We start from the raw sequence: 23,788 nt of genomic DNA on the forward strand, positions 1-23,788 counted from the left end.
TCACTAAAAGCAAATGGGAAGGAAAAAAGAAACAAAGAATTTTTAAGAACACAGCTCAGAAGCTGCATTGCAATTTCTTCTCATTGTTTATAACAGTGTCCATTAAAGAGTTCCAAAGGCTATTTTCTATTTCGCTTTTCCTTTATGGAATATGGATAATAATCAATCAGGAGAAAGTGGTTATTACTGAAGACACTACCAAAACCAACAAAATCAACTCCGCTTCTCTTATACATTATCCTGCTAATAAAAAGTCCTGGTCCCCCAAACAAGATGATCCCTTGCATTTGTTGCTTTTTGCCAACTTTTGGAACCAAAAGGACATGGATTCAAATCCCAGGTCTACAACTTATCAGTTAAGTGATCCTGGAGTTCCTGAACAAGCCTTAGTTTTCTTATCTGACAGACAGCAACCTTTCTGAAAGGCTATTGTGAAGATTAGCAGTAATATAATGCACATCTGCTATTAGCATTGTTAATCATTATGTGCCTGACACTTTCTTTTGAAATGTTGCTGTTGTCTGTAAGTATAATATGTCCCCTACTAAATAACACAAAGATGATTCTCTTTCTCACTGGCAAATCAGAGATGGGTGGCAAAACACTGGGGGCGATCTCTGATCAAAAATCTGCTATCATTGATCTGGTCATAGTAAAGATTTTCACTTTAATTGTTTAAATATTTTTATTTTAACAGATTAAAAAGTTTTCAAACTGCTTAATGGATCAGGGGCTTAACTTTGGAATGACAGAATGTTTTGGAACTAAGTAGGGTGGCGGTTGCTCAACAATGCGAATGTACTAAATGCCACCAAACTGTTCACCTTAAAATAATTAATCTAGGAGTTCCCCTGTGGTACAACCCGTGAAGTATCCAACACTGTCAATGAACTGGCCCAGGTTGCTGCTGTGGCACAGCTTCAGCCCCTGACCCCAGAACTTCCACGTGCCAAGGGCAGAGCCAAAAAAAAACAGCTAAAAAATGTCAGAGTTCCTTGGTGGCTCAGCAGGCTAAAGACCTGGTGGAATTTCCACATGCTGCAGGTGCAGCCAAAATTAAAATAACAAAAATAAATAAATATGCTAATTTTCAGAGGGAACAAAGAAAAAAATACCCTAATTGTTCCTACTGACAAGTTAAAACTAAGTTTCATTCAAAGTAAAGCAGCCTAACACGGTGGAAACAGCCTAAGCCTGGAGATCAAGAAATACACTTCTCACCCCAACTCTGTGAGTTGTGTGATTCTGGACAAGTGCCTTAACCACTCTGGATATATCTTGAGTTCTACATCTGTCAAAAAATGAAACACGACTGAAAGAATAACAGGTTCCTCATAAGATTAAGATGTTGTAATTCGTATTATTGGTAAACAAATTATGAGAAATAAAACTGCCTAGATTAAAAAAACTAACTAATGGAGTTCCTTTGTGGTACAGCAGGTTAAGAATGTGGCGCTGTCACTGCCACAGCTCAGGTCACTGCTGTGGCACTAGTTCAATTCCTGGCCTGCGAATTTCCACATGCTGCATGCACAATCCAAAAAAAAAAAAAAAGCAAATTAACTACTATATATGCTAAATCTCATAAATTAACTACAATATACACAATATAAACTAAAAGCCACCACACCTCCAGTGAGCTGAAAAATCTAAGTTATCCAAACAGGAAAACTCCCATTTCAAGGCAATTGAGTCCTACTGATTCCTATATACTGAAAAACAAAACAGACTCTATAATGACAGTGCCAAAATCATATTCACTGACATGATCTAAGCACAAAGAGAATTAATTCAGAGATGACTAATGTAGTAAGCTCGAGGACACCATTTTATTTTATTTTTTTTTTTTAGCTTTTTAGGGCTGCACCCATGGCATATGGAAGTTCCCAGGCTAGGGGTTGAATCGGAGCTGTAGCTGCCGGCCTGTGCCACAGCCACAGCAACACCAGATCCAAGCACACCACTGCTCACAGCAACGCCAGATCCTTAACGCACTGAGCAAGGCTAGGGATCAAACCCAAGTCCTCACGGATACTAGTCACACTCGTTTCCACTGCACCATGACACCGTGACGGAACTCCAAGGTCATTATTTTAAACCAAGCTGACGAACTACAAGTTTTTAACTAACAAACTCAATGACGTCTTTTTATTCAACTATTAAAAATGCATTAAGTATAAAAAATATAAACACCACGCATCATTAGACCATAAGTAAAAAATGTGTACAACAATCATCATTATTTTGCAAATAACAGTTTTTTCCTATAAATAACCTTCTGGTTAAAAACTCCTCTTGCTACAAGGCTCTTGAAAATGATATACATCTAAAAGGACTTTATTCAGTTTTTGAATTTGCAGGAAACAGAAGCTAAATCCTCTGATATCTTCTGGTATTAACTATAGGCCATTAAAGAAATGTTTTGGCAACTAACACCTTAACTACCATTAATTAGCGTAGAAGGCTTGTCTTCCTCCAAAATGCCTCCCAGTCCTAAGGGAAAAAAGAGTGATAGGGCACGGTCATGTAATCCTTTTAACTCAAAGTGATCTCAACTAAGTGATCAAGGTGATTAGCTGGGAACTCTCATCTGTTGTTTTCAAAGGGGTAAGACAGACACCGCCTAGATATCCATGAATCAGCAGTAAAGGGACACTCGAAGGGACAAAGGTTAACATTTAAGCCACATCAGGCTGCTGAGAATACACGAAGTGCTTTACAACCTACAGGCGAATTCTCCAACAACTTAGTGGTGGAGCCACTTAAAGAGCAAAAGAAAAGTTTGGATGACTTATAGCAGTTTCCCAAATCAATTCGATTTAGCAACTGAATCTTACTTCTCTTTCTGTCCTTGGTTGCATCAAAATGAAGGCATAAAGCCACCGATGCACATCCTTTCTAAAAAGAGTCCTGATTTTCTTTCTGTCAGAACAAGCATCACCTTGCCACACTTGCAAACTCACTACCAAAACTAAACTAGACCTGCCTTCTGATCCCACCTCTCCTGGGTACCCAACTTCTCTTCAAGACACCCCAGCCTGCTTAGTCAACTAGGCTTGAAACCTTGTACATACACTTGCAGCTCAGCCCTCACATCCACTTACCAAGTTTGATCAGTGCTAACACATTCTTTTTATACAAAACCATTTCCACTACTTTATCACTTTTTTCCTCCAACTATTGTAATAGCATCTTAATATATGCATTTCAGCCTTTCTTTTCACATAATGCTGTCAAATTCATAAACATAGCTCTAATAATGTCATCCCTACACTCTTACTCAAATCAAAACCCTTCACTGAGGAGTTCTTGCTGTGGCTCTGTGGAAATAAATCTGACTTGTATCCATGAGGACACAGATTTGATCCCAGGCCCTCAGTCAGTGGGTTAAGGATCCGGCATTGCCATGAGCTGTGGTACAGGTCGCAGATGCGTCTTGGATCTAGCACTGCTGTGGCTGTGGTGTAGGCCTGCGGCTACAGCTCTGATTCAACCCCTAGCTTGGGAACCTCCATATGCTGCAGGTGCAGCTCTAAAAAGACAAAATAAATAAATAAATAAACCCTTCACTGAAACCTCACTGTTGACATAAAGTTTGAATTTCTCATTCTTTCTTTCAAGGCCTCTATCAATGGCTCCAACATTCCACTCCAAACTTATACTCTACCAATTCCTTTCATATTCCCTTAATTTTAACTAAGTGAACCACTTGTTCTTTTCCATAGAAATCCTGAGCATTCTTAATTTGCCAATGTAATTCCCTCCATATGGAATTCTCTCCCCCATTCTCTCATAATCTAATCTCACTTGTTTTCTGTGGCTCACACAAGTGCCACATACCACATCCTCTCTGAAGTCTCTCCCTTATCCCCCATAGCAGAAATAATTGCTTGTTCTTCTAAATACCTGGACCATTTTATCTCTTACCTTTTAAAAAAAGTACTTAGCTTTTTAAAAAATTTATATATCATATCATCACCTCCCCTCACACTATAAACTCTTAAAGGTCAGGGTCTATGTTTTATCTTTGTATCCCCCAATGCAAGTGGCATAGTGCATAACAAGGACTCAAAATCATAACGAATAAATTAATAATAAAACCTAGTTAGGAGTTCCCGTCGTGGCACAGCGGAAATGAATCCGACTAGGAACCATGCGGTTGCAGGTTCAATCCCTGGCCTCACTCGGTGGGTTAAGGATCTGGTGTTGCCGTGAGCTGTGGTGTAGGTCACAGGCGCAGCTCGGAGCTGGCACTGCTGTGGCTCTGGCATAGGCCGGGAGCAACAGCTCTGATTAGACCTCCTAGCCTGGGAACCTCCACATGCCATGGTGCAGCCCTAAAAGGACAAAAGACAAAAAACAAACAAACAAAAAAACCTGTTAGCAGTCTCAAGAAAGGATATTCATGAAGAAAGACAGAAATACATCATAAAAGCTTGAAAATGTACAGCATTTCATGGGAAAACCCAAAATTCCAACCAAACACTACAACTAAACTATCCTTTATCAAGTAATAAACTCACAACTAATAAAAGAATAGTTCATTGAACAAAACTCAAGTCCCCACTTAGTGCCAGGCACCATTCTAGATACTTTAGAATCAACAGAACACAAAACCCTGCCTTTAAGGAGCTTATACTCTAGTGAAGAGGAAAAGATAATAAACAAAATAAGAAAGCAAAATATAAGTCAAACGGTTTACATGGTATGGAGAAAAACAGGGCGGGAAAGGGAGGTTAGGGAGAGCCAGAAATGGAGAAGCTGCCAATTTAAAAGGGTGGTAAGGAGGCCTCAATGGAAAGGGGAGATGAGCACAAAGAGTTAAAAAAGATGGAGCCAAGCATATACTTGGGCAACAGCACACTAGGCAGGGCAAACAGAAAATGCAAAGGACCTGAGACAGGACTATGCCTGGCACATTAAAGGAACAGGAAGAAGGCCATTGTGGCCAGAATGGAGTAAGCAAAAAGAAAAGTAAGAGGTCAGAGAGGAAGGAAGGGATCTGATTGCTTACAGCCTTGATAGGACTTGGCCAAACTCTGAGGAAAGATGAGGAATCACTGAAGGTTCTGGCCAGAAGGAGACAAAAATGTGATTTACCTTTTTAAAAGAATCAGTCTTGCTATGGTATTGTGAACAGACTACATAGGGGCAAGAGCAAAAAGGGCTACTGTAATAATTCAGAGGAGCTGATGGAGACTTAAACCAGTAAAGGTGGGAGTTCCACTGTGGTTCAGTGAGTTAAGAACCCAACACAGTGTCCATGAGGATGTGGGTTCAATTCCTGGCCTCACTCAGTGGGTTAAGGATCCAGCATTGCCACAAGCTGCAGCGTAGGACACAGATGCAGCTCAGATCCAGTGTTACCACGGCTGTGATGTAGGCCAGCAGTACACCTCTGATTCGACCCCTAGCCTGGGAACTTCCATATGCTGCGGGTGGCAGCCCTAAAAAGACAAAAATAAAGTAAAATAAAATAAATCAGCAGAGGTAATGAAAATGGTCAGAGTCTGTATATATTCTGAAAATAGGATCAGCAAGTTTTCCTGGTGGGCTAGATGTGCGTGAAAGGAAGAGTCAAGGATGACACCAAGTTTTGGCCTGAGTAACTGAAAAGACGGAGGAAGCTGCTATTTACTAAGACATGGATGACTACAAGAGGGGCAGAGGAGAGAGGGAGTTTGGTTAAAGACAAGTTCAGTCCAAGATGCCAATAAAACATCTAAGTGGAGGTATCAAAGTACCTCCTTTGATACCTCCTTCAGGCAGTAGCCTAAAGTTTCAGAAATAAAATTTGGGGATTCATCAGCACATATATGGTTTTAAAGCCTGAATGGGATCACTACGAGAATGAGAATAAGGAGCAAAGATCTCATGGGACAGCCCCATATTAAGAGGTAGGAGTTAATGAGGAAGAACCAAAAGAGACTGAGAAGAACTCAAGGAGCCAGGAGGAAAACCAGCACGGTGTGTTGTCCTAGAAAACAGAGTATAAAGCATTTCAAGGAAGGAGACAACTACTACACCAAATGCTGCTGATAGGTCAGGTAAGATTAAACATGGTGGTTTTGACAAAGCAGTCTCAGTACAGTAATGGAGTTCAAAGTCTCACCTGCAGTAGGCTCAAGAGAGAACAAGAAAACTGAAGATGAGTAGAAACAACTTTTTCAAGAAGCTGAGAAATTGGGTTATAGCTAGAAGAGACAGTGTGGTCAAGAAAAGGTCACTTTTTAAAGTAATAAATGAAATAATAGAATATCTATGCTGACTGGAATGAGCCAGCTGACAGGAAAATAATAATGTTGCAGTAGCGAAGAAAGAATGGTTATGATTTCAACTGTTAGAGAATTTCACCAGAAGAGTCAAAGAGCTCAAGGAAGAGACATTTTACTAGGTTAGTGGGCAATAATTCCAGCGTACTGTTACTCTTTGTGATACTCAAGAAGGGAAGAATGCAACCTCTAATTCTAATTCATGTGCCACAGGTGGCTCAGAAGAGCAGCTGGGCCTTTTACTCAGAACCTTCATGTTAGGCACTTTGCATGTTATTTCATTTAAGCTCAAAATAACCTCACAAGGTATTATCTTTATGTTACAGATAAGGGACTAGAAGCACAGAGAGAGCTAGCAATTTCATTAACATACAAAGCTGGTGAGTGGTAGGGCTATGTTTCAAATCCAGCTCCATCTGAATATTAGGTAAGGAATTACTCCTAATTTAGAGGGTTAAAAGTTTCATGGAACTTTTTTTTTTTTCCAGGTTCTTATCTGTTAGAAATACACACACTGAAGTATTTATGGAGGAAAGTATATAATGTCTAAGATTTGCTGTAAATACTCCAGCAAAATCAAAAACAAAAAGTAACTTTGAGTGAGGGATAGACAAAACAAGAGCAGTGAAACCCTGGTAACTGTTGAAGCTGGCTGATGGGTATGTGGAATTTCACTGTACTGTTCTTCTATGTACATCTGAAAATGCCACGATAAAAAATAAATCCAGGTCTTCCATGTCAAATTTCTCATTACTTCAAAGCCTGCCCTTAATTTCTGCTAAATCCTCCCTTCAAAAAGAATGTTATGTGCTTCACAGCTTACAAAATTTTCTTGTCTTCTTTAATCCTCACTGTAACTCTGCAAATTAGGGGGTTTATTCCAATGTCATGCATAAGGGAAGAGATCAGCAACTAGTACATGCCAGGATCAGATCTCCAAACCAAGTCTTTCTGTGTTAAAAACATATTTCTACTACCCAATACAGCAATCGACATCACACACAGGGTTGTCTCTGGGCATACCTATAAACAAAGTCCACCCAGGTGCTGGTCCTTTTCCTCGAATTTATTGCTTCCGCATAACTCTAGGACCCTGAGTTGCCTAAAAAGGACAAGCATTTCTCCGGGAAGACCTTGAAAAGACTTGTACTCAAGGACTTGACTAAAAGAAGCAGGTCCCAAATTTGCCCGGCCACCAACCCTCCTTGCCAAATTCTGGGTCTATCAGGAATTTATACACAACTTCTAAAAGGATGTTCTTAAAGTTGGCCTATCTCTGCTCTAGGGTCAACTCTCTGTGCCTCCATCTCTTCAAATGTAATACTCTGCTGTTCAGAGTTGTGTGTACCTTACACAACTATCAGAGGGATCAAGGTCCAAGTCTGTGAACCTTGAGCTCCAGAAAGAAAGGACACTACTAAACAATACAGGTCAATTTCACAAGCCAATTGTGTATAATTCCTCGATATTTATCACAAAGCTGTCTTATCAGAAAGCATCACAGTTAATACCTATTTTTAAGACACCACCTTTTAAAAAGCCTCATCACTAATATGTTTATCTTTTCTTCCACGATAACCTTGATACTGTAAACTTATTTACAGCTTACTTCAAAAACCACCAAAAATATGCATACCAAGGACACCAGATGTTTATTCTCTCCAGCTGCTAACCTACATTACCAAAATTGCAACACCTTTCCCCTCTAGCTCACTAGCTTCACTAACTAAAAATGAGCCCTCCAGAATTAAGTCAAAAGCTACCCAGTATCCAATGGTTCAATTAGGTTAAAATACGGGTTGCCTAAGCTGTACAAAAGCCTAATGATTAGGCTTCATATGATTAGATGCAATGTTTGAGGAGTTTCTGATTTACTTGGAATTATAAACATCATAAGAATGAACTGCCTTCATCTGAACTTTTAGAAACAAAACATTTCGTCAGGTCACTACCCAGCTGTCTTAAAATGTGCTGATTTTCAGTTAGGCTGATTAAACATAGGTAACCAAAGTTACAGACTCCATTTTCACATTAAGGGCCAACCTATCTAGGGAAAGATCTGTTCTTTACTCAAAGCTACAGACACACACACACACACACACACAAACAACCACAGCAACATGGGATCCAACCCACATCTGTGACCTACACCACAGCTCATGACAATTCCAAATCCTTAACCCACTGAGCAAGGCCAGAGATGGAACCCACATCCTCATGGACACTATGCTGGGTTCATAATCCGCTGAGCCACAAAAGAAATTCCCAAAACAATATTATTGAGGTCTAGCACAAAACACACCTCTGAGTCTACAAGTCGACACAAGGTAGCTGAATTAAACTAGCAAAACTGGAAAGGATAGTAAAAAAATAAATAAAAATCTATATCTGAGTCTTTAGGACAATTACTTTTTGCTTTATGTCAACAGTACTAATATGGTTAAATGTAATTCTTAAACAAAACGCTGATCTAATCAATAGGATGTTGTGAAAAGCCCTGGCACCTGGAAAACTGCAAAGAACAGGAAATTCTGCAGGTGAAGAAACTACAGCTTATCCATGACCCAGAAACACCTTAGGATTTATTATACAACCTGCTGCAAAATTCTCACTTTTCAAATGGAAATGAACCATGAAGTCACACAATGCAAAACTGTGATTTTAGTATTGATATAATCAACTATACCCCTTCCAGTTGTGCTAAAGTTAACTAAAGAAAGCAGATATCTACACAGTATTAGTTATGTCAGAAGTTAAGAGAATTTGAATACCAAAAAACTAAAATTTAGGATTGCTTCATTCACTCCGCCACACATGTATTGTTGAGACAGACATCATAAGTCTCACAAATGATACACTTAAAGGACCCTCAGGAAAAGAAATAAAGTAGGCATGAAAGTGACAAATCAGGTCATTTGGTCACCTCACTATTCAACGCAAATCCTAAAAGTTAAAGATCTGCAGATTGTTCAGGCTCAAACCATTTAAATATGTAGCTTACCATTAATCTGTTCTCATTATTGTACTACTCTCTGTTTTAATTGACATATAAATTTAAAATCTCTCAATAAACAGTTTTCTAAAATTACACTGGATTATGAAGCCTCTCATAATTACCTGTCAGAAGCAGTTTTTCTACAGCTGAGCAAATTTTTTTTAAACAGCCAATTTTCCAATAAAAAGATCTATGCAAAATAAATGAAAACAGAAGAGCAGAAAGATGGTAACGGTATCCAAACGTGTTATAAGAGAGTCAACTATTTAAAAGTAGAGCAGCCTGCATAGGAAGACTATTACCAGGGCTGGGTATTACGAAGCTCAAACAAATTAGTAGCTAATAAAGCAATTGACTATTTACATTTTTGCAAAGTCAACCAGGACCAGCATCCAGAGGCTTTTTACAACTAATAAATGAAACACAACATAAAAAAAAAACTTAAAAATCATTCCCGCTCAAATAGAATATAACCTGTCAACGAGCTTGGGAATGTCAAATAGATGGGTAATTATTTGCTAACTAAAACTTAAAAAGGGAAAAAGTATTCAATAAATCTGAAAAAAGCAGCTTAATGCCACTACAAGAGGTAGCTCTATTTTTCTGTTCCAAGTCACTCAGAATTAATCAATTTTCTACAAAATACATAGAAAAATGTATTATATTTATTATTCCTGACTTAAAAATTGAATTCACTGAATGAGAGAAGTACTCTGTGTCTAAAAATTCAAGCTCAGAACTCAGAATGTCTCTCACAAGCTTCTGCTTGGATTCAAGAATTCAAATCAGCACCAACACTCAGATGCAGAAATGAGCCAGGAAAGATAAGTAGTCAGTAGAGCAAAGAATGAACAAACTTCAATTTGCAGACATCTCTGACATTCACAGAAGTTTCATCTCTATCCAAGTTTCTCACTACAAATTAACCCATATAATGCCAAATTCTGAAGTACTAATTATTATTTGATGGGGCTAAAAGGGAAAAAAAGAATTAAAGAAGTAACATCTACTCCCCTTATTTACATAGTTCTAATCTTCCTGAAAGGTTTAAATTTGTTTTATATAAACCATCTCAATTCTCATGGGAGGTAGATAAAGAGTCAGGTTTCTGGAGGAGAAACAAGCACAAAGGGATTAAGTATCTTGTCCAGCAAGTCACCAATGAAAATAAAACCAGACCCAATTATTTAGCCTACAAAGTCTAAAATAACCTGCCTTCTTTGGTTCATAAACTTCGGATAATATTTTCAAGTGCCTACAAATAAAACCACAGAACTTCACGGAACAATACATATAATCAGAACACTATGCCAGAATTGAATATTCTGAACAAGAAAGTACTGCTTGCCCCAAATCAACGAAATGAACCACCACAATGGACTTAAAAAATACAAGGAGGAAACAATAGCCATATTGGCGAGAATTTTCAAAGGTCACTCTATTCATCTTACATCCTACTGCTCAAATTTTCTGCCAGGAAGCCAAAGGGGTCAGACATACTCCTTATTATTATATTCAATGCATATATCAAATCTCAAAATACTGCTAAGAGTTTAAATCGAAAGCCTATTATATTTTTAAAACCTTGCCCTCCAAAAACAAAACCTCAAAGCCTTCAGAGGATTATTCTGCTTCCTTCATGATGTATTTCATGATACACTTCAAATTTTAAAAATGATTAGCTTCCAGTTTATTTTTTAAATATTTATATTTACAGATTACTTAAAATGTGGTGTTCTGCTCAGCCCTCATTATGTTCAGGCAAGATTCCCACTTCCACTCAAACTTATTATTTGAACTTACAATGGCTGCATTATTCAAACTTACAATTTAGATACTTCCTAAATGGACAAAAGAAGAAAACTAATCAACCCAGAAAGCTCCCCAGGTACCAAAGAGGACCTTTTATTTGAAATCATACTAAGGTACCATATTATACACTCCATGAAGCCCAACAAAGCAATTATTGAAGTTATTCCTGCAACATGACGAAATACTTTATTTTTTTGCAAAATCTGACAAGACTGAGTTTTCAACTGTCAAAAGGGAAATCGTTTTCCAAGATTCTAGAAAACCCTCTTACTGAGGCAGTCTCAAAGCAGTTTCCTTAATCCTTCCAAATCCCAAAGAATCTAACACAAGCCAAAGAACACTGAATGAGATCTGCTGAAATGTCTGTGCTCAAACCCCTAAAGGTTATTTCGTATGTGTCTGGCAAGCTGATGGCTGTATGTCCACACAACCCTAGAAGTTTTTCCTCAATAAAGCTACCACTGCACTCCCCAACTCAAATTAAAATATCAGAAAATCCAAAAGCCTCCAACTAAATTTTACTTGAACCACTTGGGAGAAAAAGCTGACAACCGAGGATCTGTTATCTGCACCCTTAAAGAGAGTGAAAGACTCATAAAGCTCAATTCCTGCCACTTTTAGAAGCTAGATGTACATTACCTCTGTCTGCCTCTAGCATGGGACTGAGATATTACATCACTCAATGCCTGAAAACTGCCCTATTACCCAGAAAGCACCAGGGTATCTGAGACACTGCACCAAGGTATCCCCTCCTCCCTCTGACACACAGCCCTCAAACAAGCCGGGCCCTGCTCTCCCGCAGAATCTTCACAAAGCCATCTGCCCTGCACCTGCTGCAATCCTGTTTCTATTCACTCTTGGTGCACTCCTCTTGACCCTGTATGGCTCTTCTATCTGCTCACTCATCAGGCCAATGTCTAGGAGGACACTCCCCCAAATTTGGGAGAGTATACTCAGCTCTCCCTTATCCCTGCCCCATTCACTGGCTTCTGGAACTAAAAGCAGGCTTCATGAGCTGTCTGATCCTAGAAGCATGAACTTTCAGATATATTAAAGGGCTTAATGTCTTCCATTTGTCCATTAACATCATCCCAGGATCCACACACTCTCCCACACAATCTCCAGTTCCCCTAAATCCAGAATTTAATCCCCCTCTTTAGGTTTTTTTTTTTTTTCCCAACTACTATACTCTGTCCTTCCATATACTTTCAGTTACCTAAAACTTGTGGCCCCTTTGATCTTGTAAGACCCAAAGTTTTCCAACCTCTCCCTACATTTCAGCACTCTGCTCCTTCCATACTCTCTTAAGCAACCTGTCTTCCTAATTCTCTCGTCTGAATGGTCATTCCCTGCCCTAAACCCGGGCGTCCTACTTCCCCCACCACCACCCCAATCCCATACACACCTTACCCCTTTCTAGTCAAAGACATGCCCACACATATTCCCACCTTGCTCTTTCCTTAACCCATCATACTATGCATTCTTCTACATTCTCTACCCAAAAAGATCCTGTCTTCCCCCTTTCCTTTCCTTTGTTCCCTGCCTACCTCCTTCTCTCTCTACCCTCTTTACCAGACAAAATCTAGCCCCCCAAACCAGTGCTTCCCTCCCTCCACATATTGTACTTCAGACCTAGCTGCTAGTCTGGGAACCTATTTCCCTTCAACCCGCTCCACCCTCCCTTTCCTTCTCCCCAGCTGCCCTCCACAAGTCCTACCCCAGAAACGACTCCTCCCCTCTGTCCCCACGCTTCACCTGCCACTCTAAGAACACTCCCTCCGCCCTCTACACCTTTGGGCCTCCAACTCACACACACTCCACTCCACCTGTCCCCTCCAAGGTGCCCCCAAGCCCAAAGTTCCCTCTCCTGCTGCTCCCCCACCTTCATCCATACTTCCTGCAAGAACACCCTACAATTCACTCCCTTCTCCTGCTACCTGCTAAATACCTCTTGCCCAGACATCTCCTCTCCATCCCCCTCTCCCACTGTCCCCACTTGGCTCTCAAACCCGTCAAACGCAGGCCCTGCTCCAAATGCCCTCCCACTTCTGCCATCAACTCCTCTCCCCTGAGCACCACTACCAGATACCTGCCTTCTCCCCTCACAGGTTCTCCCCTGGCAGGTCCCGTCTATCCAGCCTCAACACCCTCTTGCCTCCCTCCTGGCCAGACACTGTCCTCACACCCCTCACAGGTCTCCTGAAGCCTCTGGACCCACCCTCCCTCCTCTCCTGCCTGGACACCCTCCATTTCCCTCACCATCATTCCAGAGAAGCCCCTAGACACCGTCAGACCGCCCCTCCCTTTCCACGCTCACCCTGCCACATTGCCCCCCGAGCTGGACACTCTCCTCCCCATTTCCCTTCACATCTGTCCGTGGTCTCCCCGATACCTGCCCCCACTCCCTGCCCCTCACAGGCCGGGACATCCGCCTCTTCCATGCCTCCCTCGAGTCCCCAGTCTTCTCCTTCTATCCCCATCACACTCGCCTCTGCCCTTCCCAAGCCTCCCGAATCCCCCCTAGGCTGCCCCCCACCGCCTGCCTGTCCTCCGGCCCTCTCCCACTTGCCTGAAGGCCCTCACCCTCGGCTGGGCCGGATCCCTCCACGCTCCCTTCTCCCCCAAATCTGCCCACACCCTCCGCCTGCCCCCCCTCAGCCTCTCCCCCAACCCCTGCCCCTAACGTCCTCCAACACCTGCCCAGAGCCCCTCACCCTCCATCCTAGCCAGACCCCCGGCGCCGGGTCCCCACACACTGCCCACGCCCTGCCCTCGCGCAGGGCCGGGACCCTGTCCCCCCCGAAGGTGAGGAAGGCTGCCCACTGCCCTTGCCCGAAGCGCCCGGGCACCGCAGCGGCGGTGGCGGCGGCCACAATGCTGGAGCCACGGGGGCCGGGATTGCTCCCTGCTCTCCGCCCCGGGCGCCGCTGCCGCCACCACCGTCGCTGCTAAGGACGCACAACAAACAATGCGGGGCCCGGGCCGGCACCGCCAACCGCCTCAACCGCCGCCTTAACCGCCACCCGCCTGGGACGGCCCGCCGCGCAGGCGCCAGCCCCGCCGCCGAAACCTACCCGCGCCTCCGTGCTCGGTTGGCGCCCGGTCCCCGCTCCTGCTCCGCCGCCGCCGCCACCTCGTCCGCCTGCGTCTCCGGCTCCTCAGCCCAGCGGCGGCGGCTGCGGCGGCTGCTGCCCTGGTGGCGCTCGCGGCTCCGGTCTCCGCTTCGGCGGCGGCGGCGGCAGGCACGTGACGCCGCCGAGCGCGCCCATTGGCCAGGCCGGGGGGGCGGGCCCCGCGGCTGCTGGGGAACGGAAAGCCCGCCCCCTCGCTCACCGCGCGCCCCCTCCACGCGCGCTCTGCCGCACCTGAGAACGCAGGCCAGCGCCCACCGCTGCTGTGCCGCGCCGCCGCCTGCGCCAACTGCGCACCTGCGAACGCGCAGGACGCACACGCTGGTGGCGGCCGCATGCACCTGCGAGCGGACGCTTACGTAAACTGCGTCCCCGCCTTCCTCTGGGCGCCAGGCCGCCGCCTGCCGCAACACCTGAGCCCCTCTGCGCTAACGGCGTAACTGCTGCGGCGCGGGGACGAGCTACGTAGGGAAGCCTGCGAAATGCACGGAAACTTCGTAACTTCCGAATCTGGGAGCGGCTCCAGGCCGCCGCTGCGGCGAGCTGGCCTCTCCCCTCGCGCACCCCAGTGCGTGGTATCCCCCAACCCCAACGGCTACGTAAATAGAGTAGGCGCCGTAATGGCTACCCAGGTGGAGGAGAGGGAGGCCGGTGAGATTTGACTTGTTAAAAGGTTAGAATCCAGCCTCTGCCCTTTCTACACCTACCAGCTGTGTGACCTTGACCAAATTACAGAAACACTCGGATCTTCAGTTTCCTGGTCTGGTAAAGTGGGACACTAATTCCGATTTAGGAGTTGATAAAGGGATGGAAAAATACAATCGGTATGAATTCTCCTAGCACATAGCAGGTGCTGAACAAAAAGTTGCAGTTCAGTCAGCAAGCAACCTCATCTCCTTCTCCCACCCGTAACGGACCTCCCTGGGACGGAGTTGGAGCCAGGACTTCCTTAGAGTTAGGTCAGACTTTGGATGAACCCTTGCCTGGCCCGTGCAAGGGAAAAAATAAAGGTTTTTGTTTTGCAGGCATTAGTCGGCAACTTCTTGGCCCCTAGTGAGTACCTGCTGCATGCCAGGTGCTGTGCTGGGGGTTAGGAGATACAGGTGAGATAGACAGGTCCTTGCCCTAAAGAAATTCTCCGCCCAGAAATGGAAACAACCTAACCACCCAGTACCAGGGCTTGGAGAGCTGGAGATCTCCCACAAAACCCTATCCAGTTCTTTCCCATCTTTCTAACATACTAGGCTCAAATCGTGTAACAGCTTTCTTTCATTCACAGGATAAGGTGTAATCACTCTAATTGAACTTAAAAAGCTTTAATGATCTGGCCCTCCGTTTCAAGGTACATGCCCTTCCATTTGGTCCTTCTTCGGGCCAACTTGACCCTCCAGCCAAAAGGAATTTGGGAACTGTAATTGACATGGTATGGCAGGTCTGAACCTCCTGAGGCAGGTGCTAGAATCCATTGTCCTTTTCTACACCCTCTCCCTAAGTCCAGTCACCCATACCTGTCTTTATCCTCCCAGAAATCTCCTTGGTGTCCTTATCAGTCAGCTCAGACCACATTCTCTACAGAATTCCTTGGTTGCCTCCAACACATCATCTAAACTCCCTCTGCTTTACATATAGCCCCCATTAAACCATGAATTCTTATAGCACTAGATTATCATTTTTGCTCTCTATCGCCTTCCTGGATTAAGCACCTTGAGGGCAGGGTCATCTCTCTAACTAGGTGGTTAGTGAAGACATGAGATGAGTTCATGAAAGCTGGCCTTTGCAGGAAGAATGTGTGTCTGCTAGGGGGAGGAGCGATGCTACAGTGAAAAAATCTGGGCTGAGGACACACAAGCTGTGCAACCTTGCAAAATCAGTCTCTCTGTGTCTTAGTTTACTCACATGCCAAGTGAGATTATTATATTGCATACCTAACAGGGTTGTCAAAAGGATCCAATGAGAAATATATCTCAGGCACTCAGTATAGTTTTTGGCACTCAGTAAACATTTTAAAAAATTTTTAGGACTTCCTTGGTGGCCTAGTGGTTAAGGATCCAGCGTTGTCGCCGCTATGGTTCCAGGCACTGCTATGGCACAAGTTCAACCCCTGGCCCAGGAAATCCCGCATGCCACTGGTAGGTCAAAAAAAAAAATTTTTTTTTTTTTTTAATAAGAGGATTGGACAGCACGAAGCATTTGGTGGTATCTCTTATTCCAGTATTTTTTAAATTGAAATATAGCTGACTTATAATATTGTTATACAACAAAGTGATTTGTTGTATACACACGCACACACTGTGTATATACATCTGTGTTCTTTTTTCTGTATTCTTTTTTTAATACTTTCCCATTATAGTTTATTACAAGATACTGAATACAGTGTCCTGTGCTATACAGTAAATCCTTCTTGTTTTCTATTTTATATATGGTAGTATGCATCTGTTAATCCCATACCCGATCCCTCCCCTCCCCCTTCCCTTTGGTAATCATAAATTTGTTTTCTATGTCTGTGAGTCTGTTTCTGTTTTCTCTTATTCCAGTATCTTTACTGGGTTTAGAACTCCAAACATTCCTGCTAAAAACATGCAAATAAAACAAAAGTAAAGAAATTAACATTTTTCAAGTGTACCTCTTCTTTCCTACCCCTCTTCCATTCCCTTTATCCCTAATCTCACCTCCCAGGGCAGCTACTTTTAAATTTTCCATGTCCTAAACGTCCAGAAAAAGAAGGTTGGAGAAAATGGTGAACTTAAAATGTGTATGTAACACTTGGATTCTGCGTAGAAAAAGGTCAGAATTAAACACCAATTCATCATGGGGACAATGGACTTAAAATACCTCTGCATTGTTTTAATTGTTTAAGAGTACATTAACATATATAAAAAACACATTTTTAAAATGTGTTTAAAATGTTATAGAGGTGTATTTACATATCATAAAATTGATGCATTTCAAGCATAAAAAGAAAGGATTTTTAGTACTTTTACCAAGTGGTACAAAGTCAATATAAGTCAGTTGCACCCTCTTACACTGTTGGTGGGAATGTAAATTGGAACAACCACTATGGAATACAGTATGGAAGTATCTCAGAAAACTAAATATGGAACTACCATAGGACCTAGCAATCGCACTCTTGGGCATATATCCAGACAAAATTTCCTTTAAAAAGATACATGGGAGTTCCCATCGTGGCTCAGTGGTTAAGGAATCCAGCTAGGAACCATGAGGTTGCGGGTTCGATCCCTGGCCTCACTCAGTGGGTTAAGGATCCGGCGTTGCCATGAGTAGGCCGAAGACACGGCTCAGATCCCGCGTTGCTGTGGCTCTGCCGTAGGCCAGGGGCTAGCTCCGATTAGACCCCTAACCTGGGAACCTCCATATGCCACAGGTGCGGCCCTAGAAAAGACGAAAATAAATAAATAAATAAAAAGATACATGTACTTGTATGTTCATTGCAGCACTATTCGCCATAGCCAAGACATGGAAACAACCTAAATGTCCATCTACAGATGATTGGATTAAGATGCGGTACATATATACAATGGAATGTTACCCATTAAAAAGAACAAAATAATGCCATTTGCAGCAACATGGATGGAACTAGAGACTTTCATACTAAGTGAACTAAGTCAGAAAGAGAAAGACAAGTACCATACAATATCACTTATATCTGTAATCTAATACACTGCACAAATGAACCTTTCCACTGAAAAGAAACTCATGGACTTGGAGAACAGACTTGTGGTTGCCAAGGGGGAGGGAGTTGGATGGACTGGGAGTTTGGGGTTAATAGATGCAAACTATTGCATTTGGAGTAGATAAGCAATGAGATCCTGTTGTATAGCACAGGGAACTATATCTAGTCACTTATGATGGAACATGATGGAGGATTATGTGAGAAAAAGAATGTATATATATATGTGTGTGACTGGATCACTTTGCCCTACAGTAGATATTTACAGAACACTCTAAACCAACTATAATGGAAAAAATAAAAATCATTTAATTAAAAAAATCAGTTGTAAAACATTTTACAGATTTCCCATAAACCGTTCATACTCATTTACTGTTAATCCCCACTCCCACTCAGCCACAGGCAACCACTAGTCTATTCTATTTTTACTTTTTTAGATGTACTAGATAGACTTTTTAATCAAGTAAATGTTTTAGAAAAAAAAGAATAAAAATATCACCTCCTGATCCCACCCAGTGATGGTATTCACTGTTAATATTTATATCTATTGTTCCAAACTTTTCCTATGCATAAAAATACATAACTTTTGCAAAGTGAGATTATAGTATACCTTCAGGTTTCTTTTTTTTTTCACTTAACAATATAAATTAAATACACCTCTTTTGTGTTACTGAATACTCCTTTGCATAATGTTGTATCTTAAAAATCATTTCGGGGGTTCTCATCATGGCTCAGTGGTTAACAAATCCAACTAGGAACCATGAGGTTGTAGGTTTGATCCCTGGCCTCACTCAGTAGGTTAAGGATCTGGCATTGCCGTGAGCTATGGTGTAGGTTGCAGACATGGCTCGGATCTGGCATTGCTGTGGCTCTGGTGTAGGCTGGTGGCTACAGCTCTGATTAGACCCCTAGCCTGGGAATCTCTACATGCCGCGGGTGCGGCCCTAGAAAAGACAGAAAGACAAAAAAAAAAAAAAAAAAAAAGAATCATTTCATTAAACCAAACCCCTTATGTTTGGTATTTGGGTCTTTTCCAGTTTTTTCATCGTTATAAACAGGGGGAGGTAATAGATATTGTCAAGTGCTGGAGCTCAGCGAGCTTTGAAATCGCAAACAAGCTCAAATGCTAGCACTTCTTGTTTTATCCATTCGCTGCACAAATATATTCTGAGAACCTACTATGCACGAGTCCCTAGGGATAGAAAAGCAAACAAAGAGCTACCCAGCTCTACCCTCCTGGGGCCCATAGGGGAGAGAGACATGTAATCAAACAGTAACACTGAATGGTCCTGCAGAGAAGAGCCTCCAGGCAAGGGAGGGGGAAAGCAGGGTCTCTAAGGTGGCGTCTTTGGAGCCTGTCCTTGGCATAGCACTGTGTTATTCTTCTAGAAGGCAGCTAATAAAGGGAGGTGGACCAGCTGCCCTGCCAGAGCTGTGTGCAGCCCTTCAATTCCCGGTGACTTCACCCTCAGCCATTTGATCCTCTGTCTCCCCCTGGAAAAGAATAAAATATAGGACATTGAGGCCCAGAGAAGAAAGTGCATTGCCCAAAGTCACCAGGCCAGGAAATAAGGAAATGTGATCTGAATTCTGGTCTCGGAGTTCCCATCGTGGCTCAGTGGAATGAATCTGACTAGCATCCACGAGGACACAGGTTCGATCCCTGGCCTTGCTCAGTGGGTTAAGGATCCAGCGTTGCCATGAGATGTGATGTAGGTTGCAGATGCAGTTCTGATCCCGTGTGGCTGTGGCTGTGGCGTAGGCCAGCATCTACAGCTCTGATTCGACGCCTAGCCTGGGTGCGGCCCTGAGAAAGACCAAAAAAAAAAAAAAAAAAGAATCTGATTTGACTCCTAATCTGGTGCTCTTGGTCTCAAAAGGAAACTGCCCAGACCAGGAATGGAAATCGTGCCGTAGCAGTGAGAGTGCCAAATCCTAGCCACGAGACCACCAGGGAACTCCTGAGGGTACTCATCTTTGAAGAAGCACATTGAAACAGAGGCAGAAAATGTACAAAGCTGCACTATCAATATAATAGGTAATAATTACTTAAAATTTAATATCAATTCCTCTTTTGCATTAAGCATGTTTTCAGTGTTTCATAGCTACATCTGGCCAGTAGCTCCCATATTGAATGGCACTGAGATAAAACTTTTCCATCATTATGGAAAGTACTATTGGTCAGCACTGACCTAGAGAAACAGTAATAATTACAGTAGTAGTATTAGTAATATCTGACTTGTATATTATTTTCCAAAGCACTTCCTCTGGGGGGTAGAGGTCAGTCTGAGGTCCCTATTCTTTCTTTCCCCACCCTTCCCCCCACCATAGACCTGCTCTCTAAAAAGAAGCTGAAGACAGAAAGGTGGCTAGGCGTGCTGTGGGTGAGGGGTGGGACCTACAGCCCTCAACTTTGAGCCATCATGGTTCTAAATCTACAGGTATCTCCAGCCATTCTCTCCTACTTCCCACCTTTTGCAAAGACCAGCTTTTCTCCACCAAAGCCAGGTCCCTCTGCTGTGCCCTCAACCTCTAAGGAACTTCACTCCTTAATTTGCCCCTCTCTGCTATGCAGCCTTTCTTCTCAACTGGATTCTTTCCATTATCATCCAAACAGTCTCTTTTCATCTTAAAAAAAAAAAAGAAAGAAAGAAGATAAGGAATGAAACAAGATCCCTAGCTGATCACATACACCTTACAGTGTGAGAACCATTGACCCCAAATCAGCAGCTACAGATACCAGTTGGAGGAGACTCAAATACCACAGGCAAAATTGCTCTTGCTGACACGATTTTCTGAAATGGTGACTAACTCTTCGTAGAATCTGAACACAACAAGGTGTAATCTCCATTCACTTTGCATAGTATTTGCCTCCCTGGAATATTAAAATCATGCTAGAATGTACTTTGTCTTTGTAGGAGAAATGGAGTTAGTTGTTAGGCTCAGATAATTGTATACAGGACTTTCACCTACATCAATGTCCAGTGTGATATTCAAAAAAGAAATTCACACAGGATTGCCGCTGTGGCACAGAGGGTTAAGAATCCGACTGCAGGGAGTCGGATCATGGCTCAGCAGTAATGAACCCAACTCGTATCCATGAGGATGCTACATCGATCCCTGGCCTCACTCAGTGGGTTAAGGATCCAGCATTGTTGTGGCTGGGGCGTAGGTCAGCACCTGCAGCTCTGATTCGACCCCTAGACTGGGAACTTCCATTTGCTGCAGGTGCAGCCCTAAAAACAAACAAACAAAAAGAATATGACTGCAGTGTTCCGGTCACTGTGGAGGCAGGGGTTTGATCCCCAATCCAGCTCAGTAGGTTGAAGTATCCAGCATTGTTGCAGCCATAGGTTGCAGCTGTGGCTGGGATTCAGTCCCTGGTCCAGGAACTTCCACATGCCACAGGTGCGGCCATTAAAAAGAAAAAAATTATGCAATATTGTTCATACATTGCAGGACATCTAGCATCCTGAGCTTCCCCCAGTAAATGCCATCATGACTATCCAAACTCTACCATGAATGCTAAAAGCTTCAAGGAGAACTATGGTTCTAGACTCTCATCGAACAATCTTTTCAGGAACTCTCTTTGGATGTCTCACATGATACTCAACTGTCTATTACTGCTGGATCTTTCCCCTAAACCCCAAACCTATGGCCCATTCTCGTCCCCATTTCAGTTCTCTTGTGGCGGCTATGCTAGCTATTGATATTGAATGACTAGTAGACTGAAGCTTTCACGTGGGCAGAATGTTTGTTTGATTTGTTCTCTTTGTGTGCCTTAGAGTAGTGCCAGGCATAGAGTAGAGTAGTGCCAGGCATATTGCTTAAATATTTATTGAATGTATGCCCAGCAAATTTTCCCAGTCCCCATCGTCGGGTAACACACCCCAGAGAAGGCAGTAAGCTACCAGATTCCTGGTCAGGAAGTCCCCACTTTTTACAGGATGTCCTCTAATATCCCTGATACTTATATCAGTTAAAGATGCAAAACTGCCCAGACTTACTGCTGAAATTTTCCTAGGAAAGTTCTCTCATGGCAAAGGAGACTAAGGCAGGCTTCCTGGGGGCCTGAGGATGAGGCCCAAATGCATCAGCCCCAAGCATAAATTTTCTTTGAAGTTTCACATTTTATCTTTCAAATCCATGCAAATTTCACCTTTCATTCTCATATTTGTTTGAACATGAAAATAATGTTTTTAATTACTTCCCTTTGGGAGAAAAATTCAAAGCCTGTCTTTAAAACTCTTTCAAGAGAAATTCACACTCTAAGAAGATGTTGCTGGAGTTCCCTGGTGGCTCAGGAGTTTAAGGACCCAGCATTGTCACTGCTGTGGCTAGGGGTGCTGTTGTGGCACGGGTTTGATCCCTGGCCCAGGAACTTTTGCATGCCGCAGTCTTAGCCAAAAAAAAAAAAAAAAAAAGTGTTTTTTGCCTATTGGTGGCTCTGAATATTCCCTGGCACACAACCGCCTAGCCCTAATGGTAATTACACTAACAGCCAACATTTATTAAGCACTTATTATATGCCAAGCAGTACATTAAGCACTTAACATGCATCATGTCTTTAATCCTCACAACAATCCTATGAAGTAGGCACAATTTTCCCTTTCATTTAGGCTCTGTGAAGGTAAGTAACTTGCAGGACATCACAGAATTGCTAAGTTGAAGACCTGGGATTCACCTTGGTGCTCGCAGTCACTGTACCGTCCATCCCCGTTTGAAAAGCGAGCTTCTACACTTTTAGAACTAGAGGACTTTCAGACAGCAGGAAGGCCCCGAGAAATCACCCAACCCCTGCACTTCACAAGGCAGGGAAAACACTGAGGTGTCTGGATCTCTGGGTAGTTACATTTTTAGGGTCCCCAAGTTCAAAGAGAAGTTTCTAAACGTGTGTCTTGGTTTCAATGACAGTCTACAAATAACAATTAAAAACAAGTATATTCTGCATCACCGGGACAGCCATCTGGTAAATGATCCCTAGTGCCCAAAATTTAGTGTTCACGTCAGTGCCAAAGACCCCTAAAATGATATTCAATGTGGGAATTCCCGCTGTGGCACAGTGGAATCAGTGGTGTCTCTGCAGCACCACAATGAAGGTTCGATCCCTCAACCAGCAGAGTGGGTTAAAAGGGTCTGGTGTTGTCCCAGCTATGGTGTAGGTCACAACTGCGGCTTGGATGTCATCCCTGGCCCAGGAACTCCATATACCATGAAGCAAAAAAAGAAGAAAGTAAAAAGAAAAGAAAATTAAATGCATGTACCTTAGACGAGGAGTCAAACTTTCAAGCCAATAAGAAAGCATTTCTTTCTCTCTCTTTTTTTTTTTCCTCCGACTTTTCTAGGGCCGCACCCACAGCATATGGAGGTTCCCAGGATAGGGGTCTAATCAGAGCTACAGCCACTGGCTTACGCCACAGCCACAGAAACGCCAGATCCAAGCCACATCTGCAACCTACACCACAGCTCACGGCAACGTAACCCACTGAGCAAGGCCAGGGATCGAACCCGCACCCTCATGGTTCCTAGTCGGATTCGTTAAGCACTGCGCCACGACGGGAACTCCAGAAATCATTTCATTTAAAACAGTGGTTCTCAATTAGTTATAATATCCTCCTCATTCCCCTAACTCCTCCTTTAGGACATTTTAGCAATATTTGGAGAGATGAGACTTTTTTGGTTGTTATAACAACTAGCATCTAGTGTCCAGGGATGATTCTAAATATACACTGATACACAGGATAGTTCCCCCTCCCCCCCCCGCCCCATAACAAAGGATAATCCAGCCCAAAATGTCAGTGGTGCCAGGGTTGAGAAACCAAGCTTTTAAATGCGTTCTATGGGGGCAAAGAGAAGAGACTAGAGGGGAGAGGATTGGAAATGAGGCTTC

At 43.1% G+C, this 23,788-nt stretch overlaps 1 protein-coding gene across 10 annotated transcripts in view; it reads right to left on the reverse strand.

Moving 5' to 3' along the window:
* Positions 1 to 14,299, reverse strand: part of STRBP (spermatid perinuclear RNA binding protein) — a 161,016-nt gene extending 146,717 nt beyond the window's left edge. For all 10 annotated transcript variants that reach the window (XR_014827221.1, XR_014827222.1, XR_014827220.1 and 7 more), the window contains exon 1: positions 14,154 to 14,299. The gene's annotated coding sequence lies outside the window, so the exon portion shown is untranslated. The remainder of the gene's footprint in view (positions 1 to 14,153) is intronic.
* Positions 14,300 to 23,788: the final 9,489 nt, after the last annotated feature.

The sequence above is a fragment of the Sus scrofa genome, chromosome 1, assembly GCF_054392235.1.
Source record: "Sus scrofa isolate SSC_HxYL_T2T_F1_AM1 chromosome 1, Sscrofa_HxYL_maternal_Yorkshire_Landrace_v2.0, whole genome shotgun sequence".
NCBI classification, from domain to species: Eukaryota; Metazoa; Chordata; class Mammalia; order Artiodactyla; family Suidae; genus Sus; species Sus scrofa.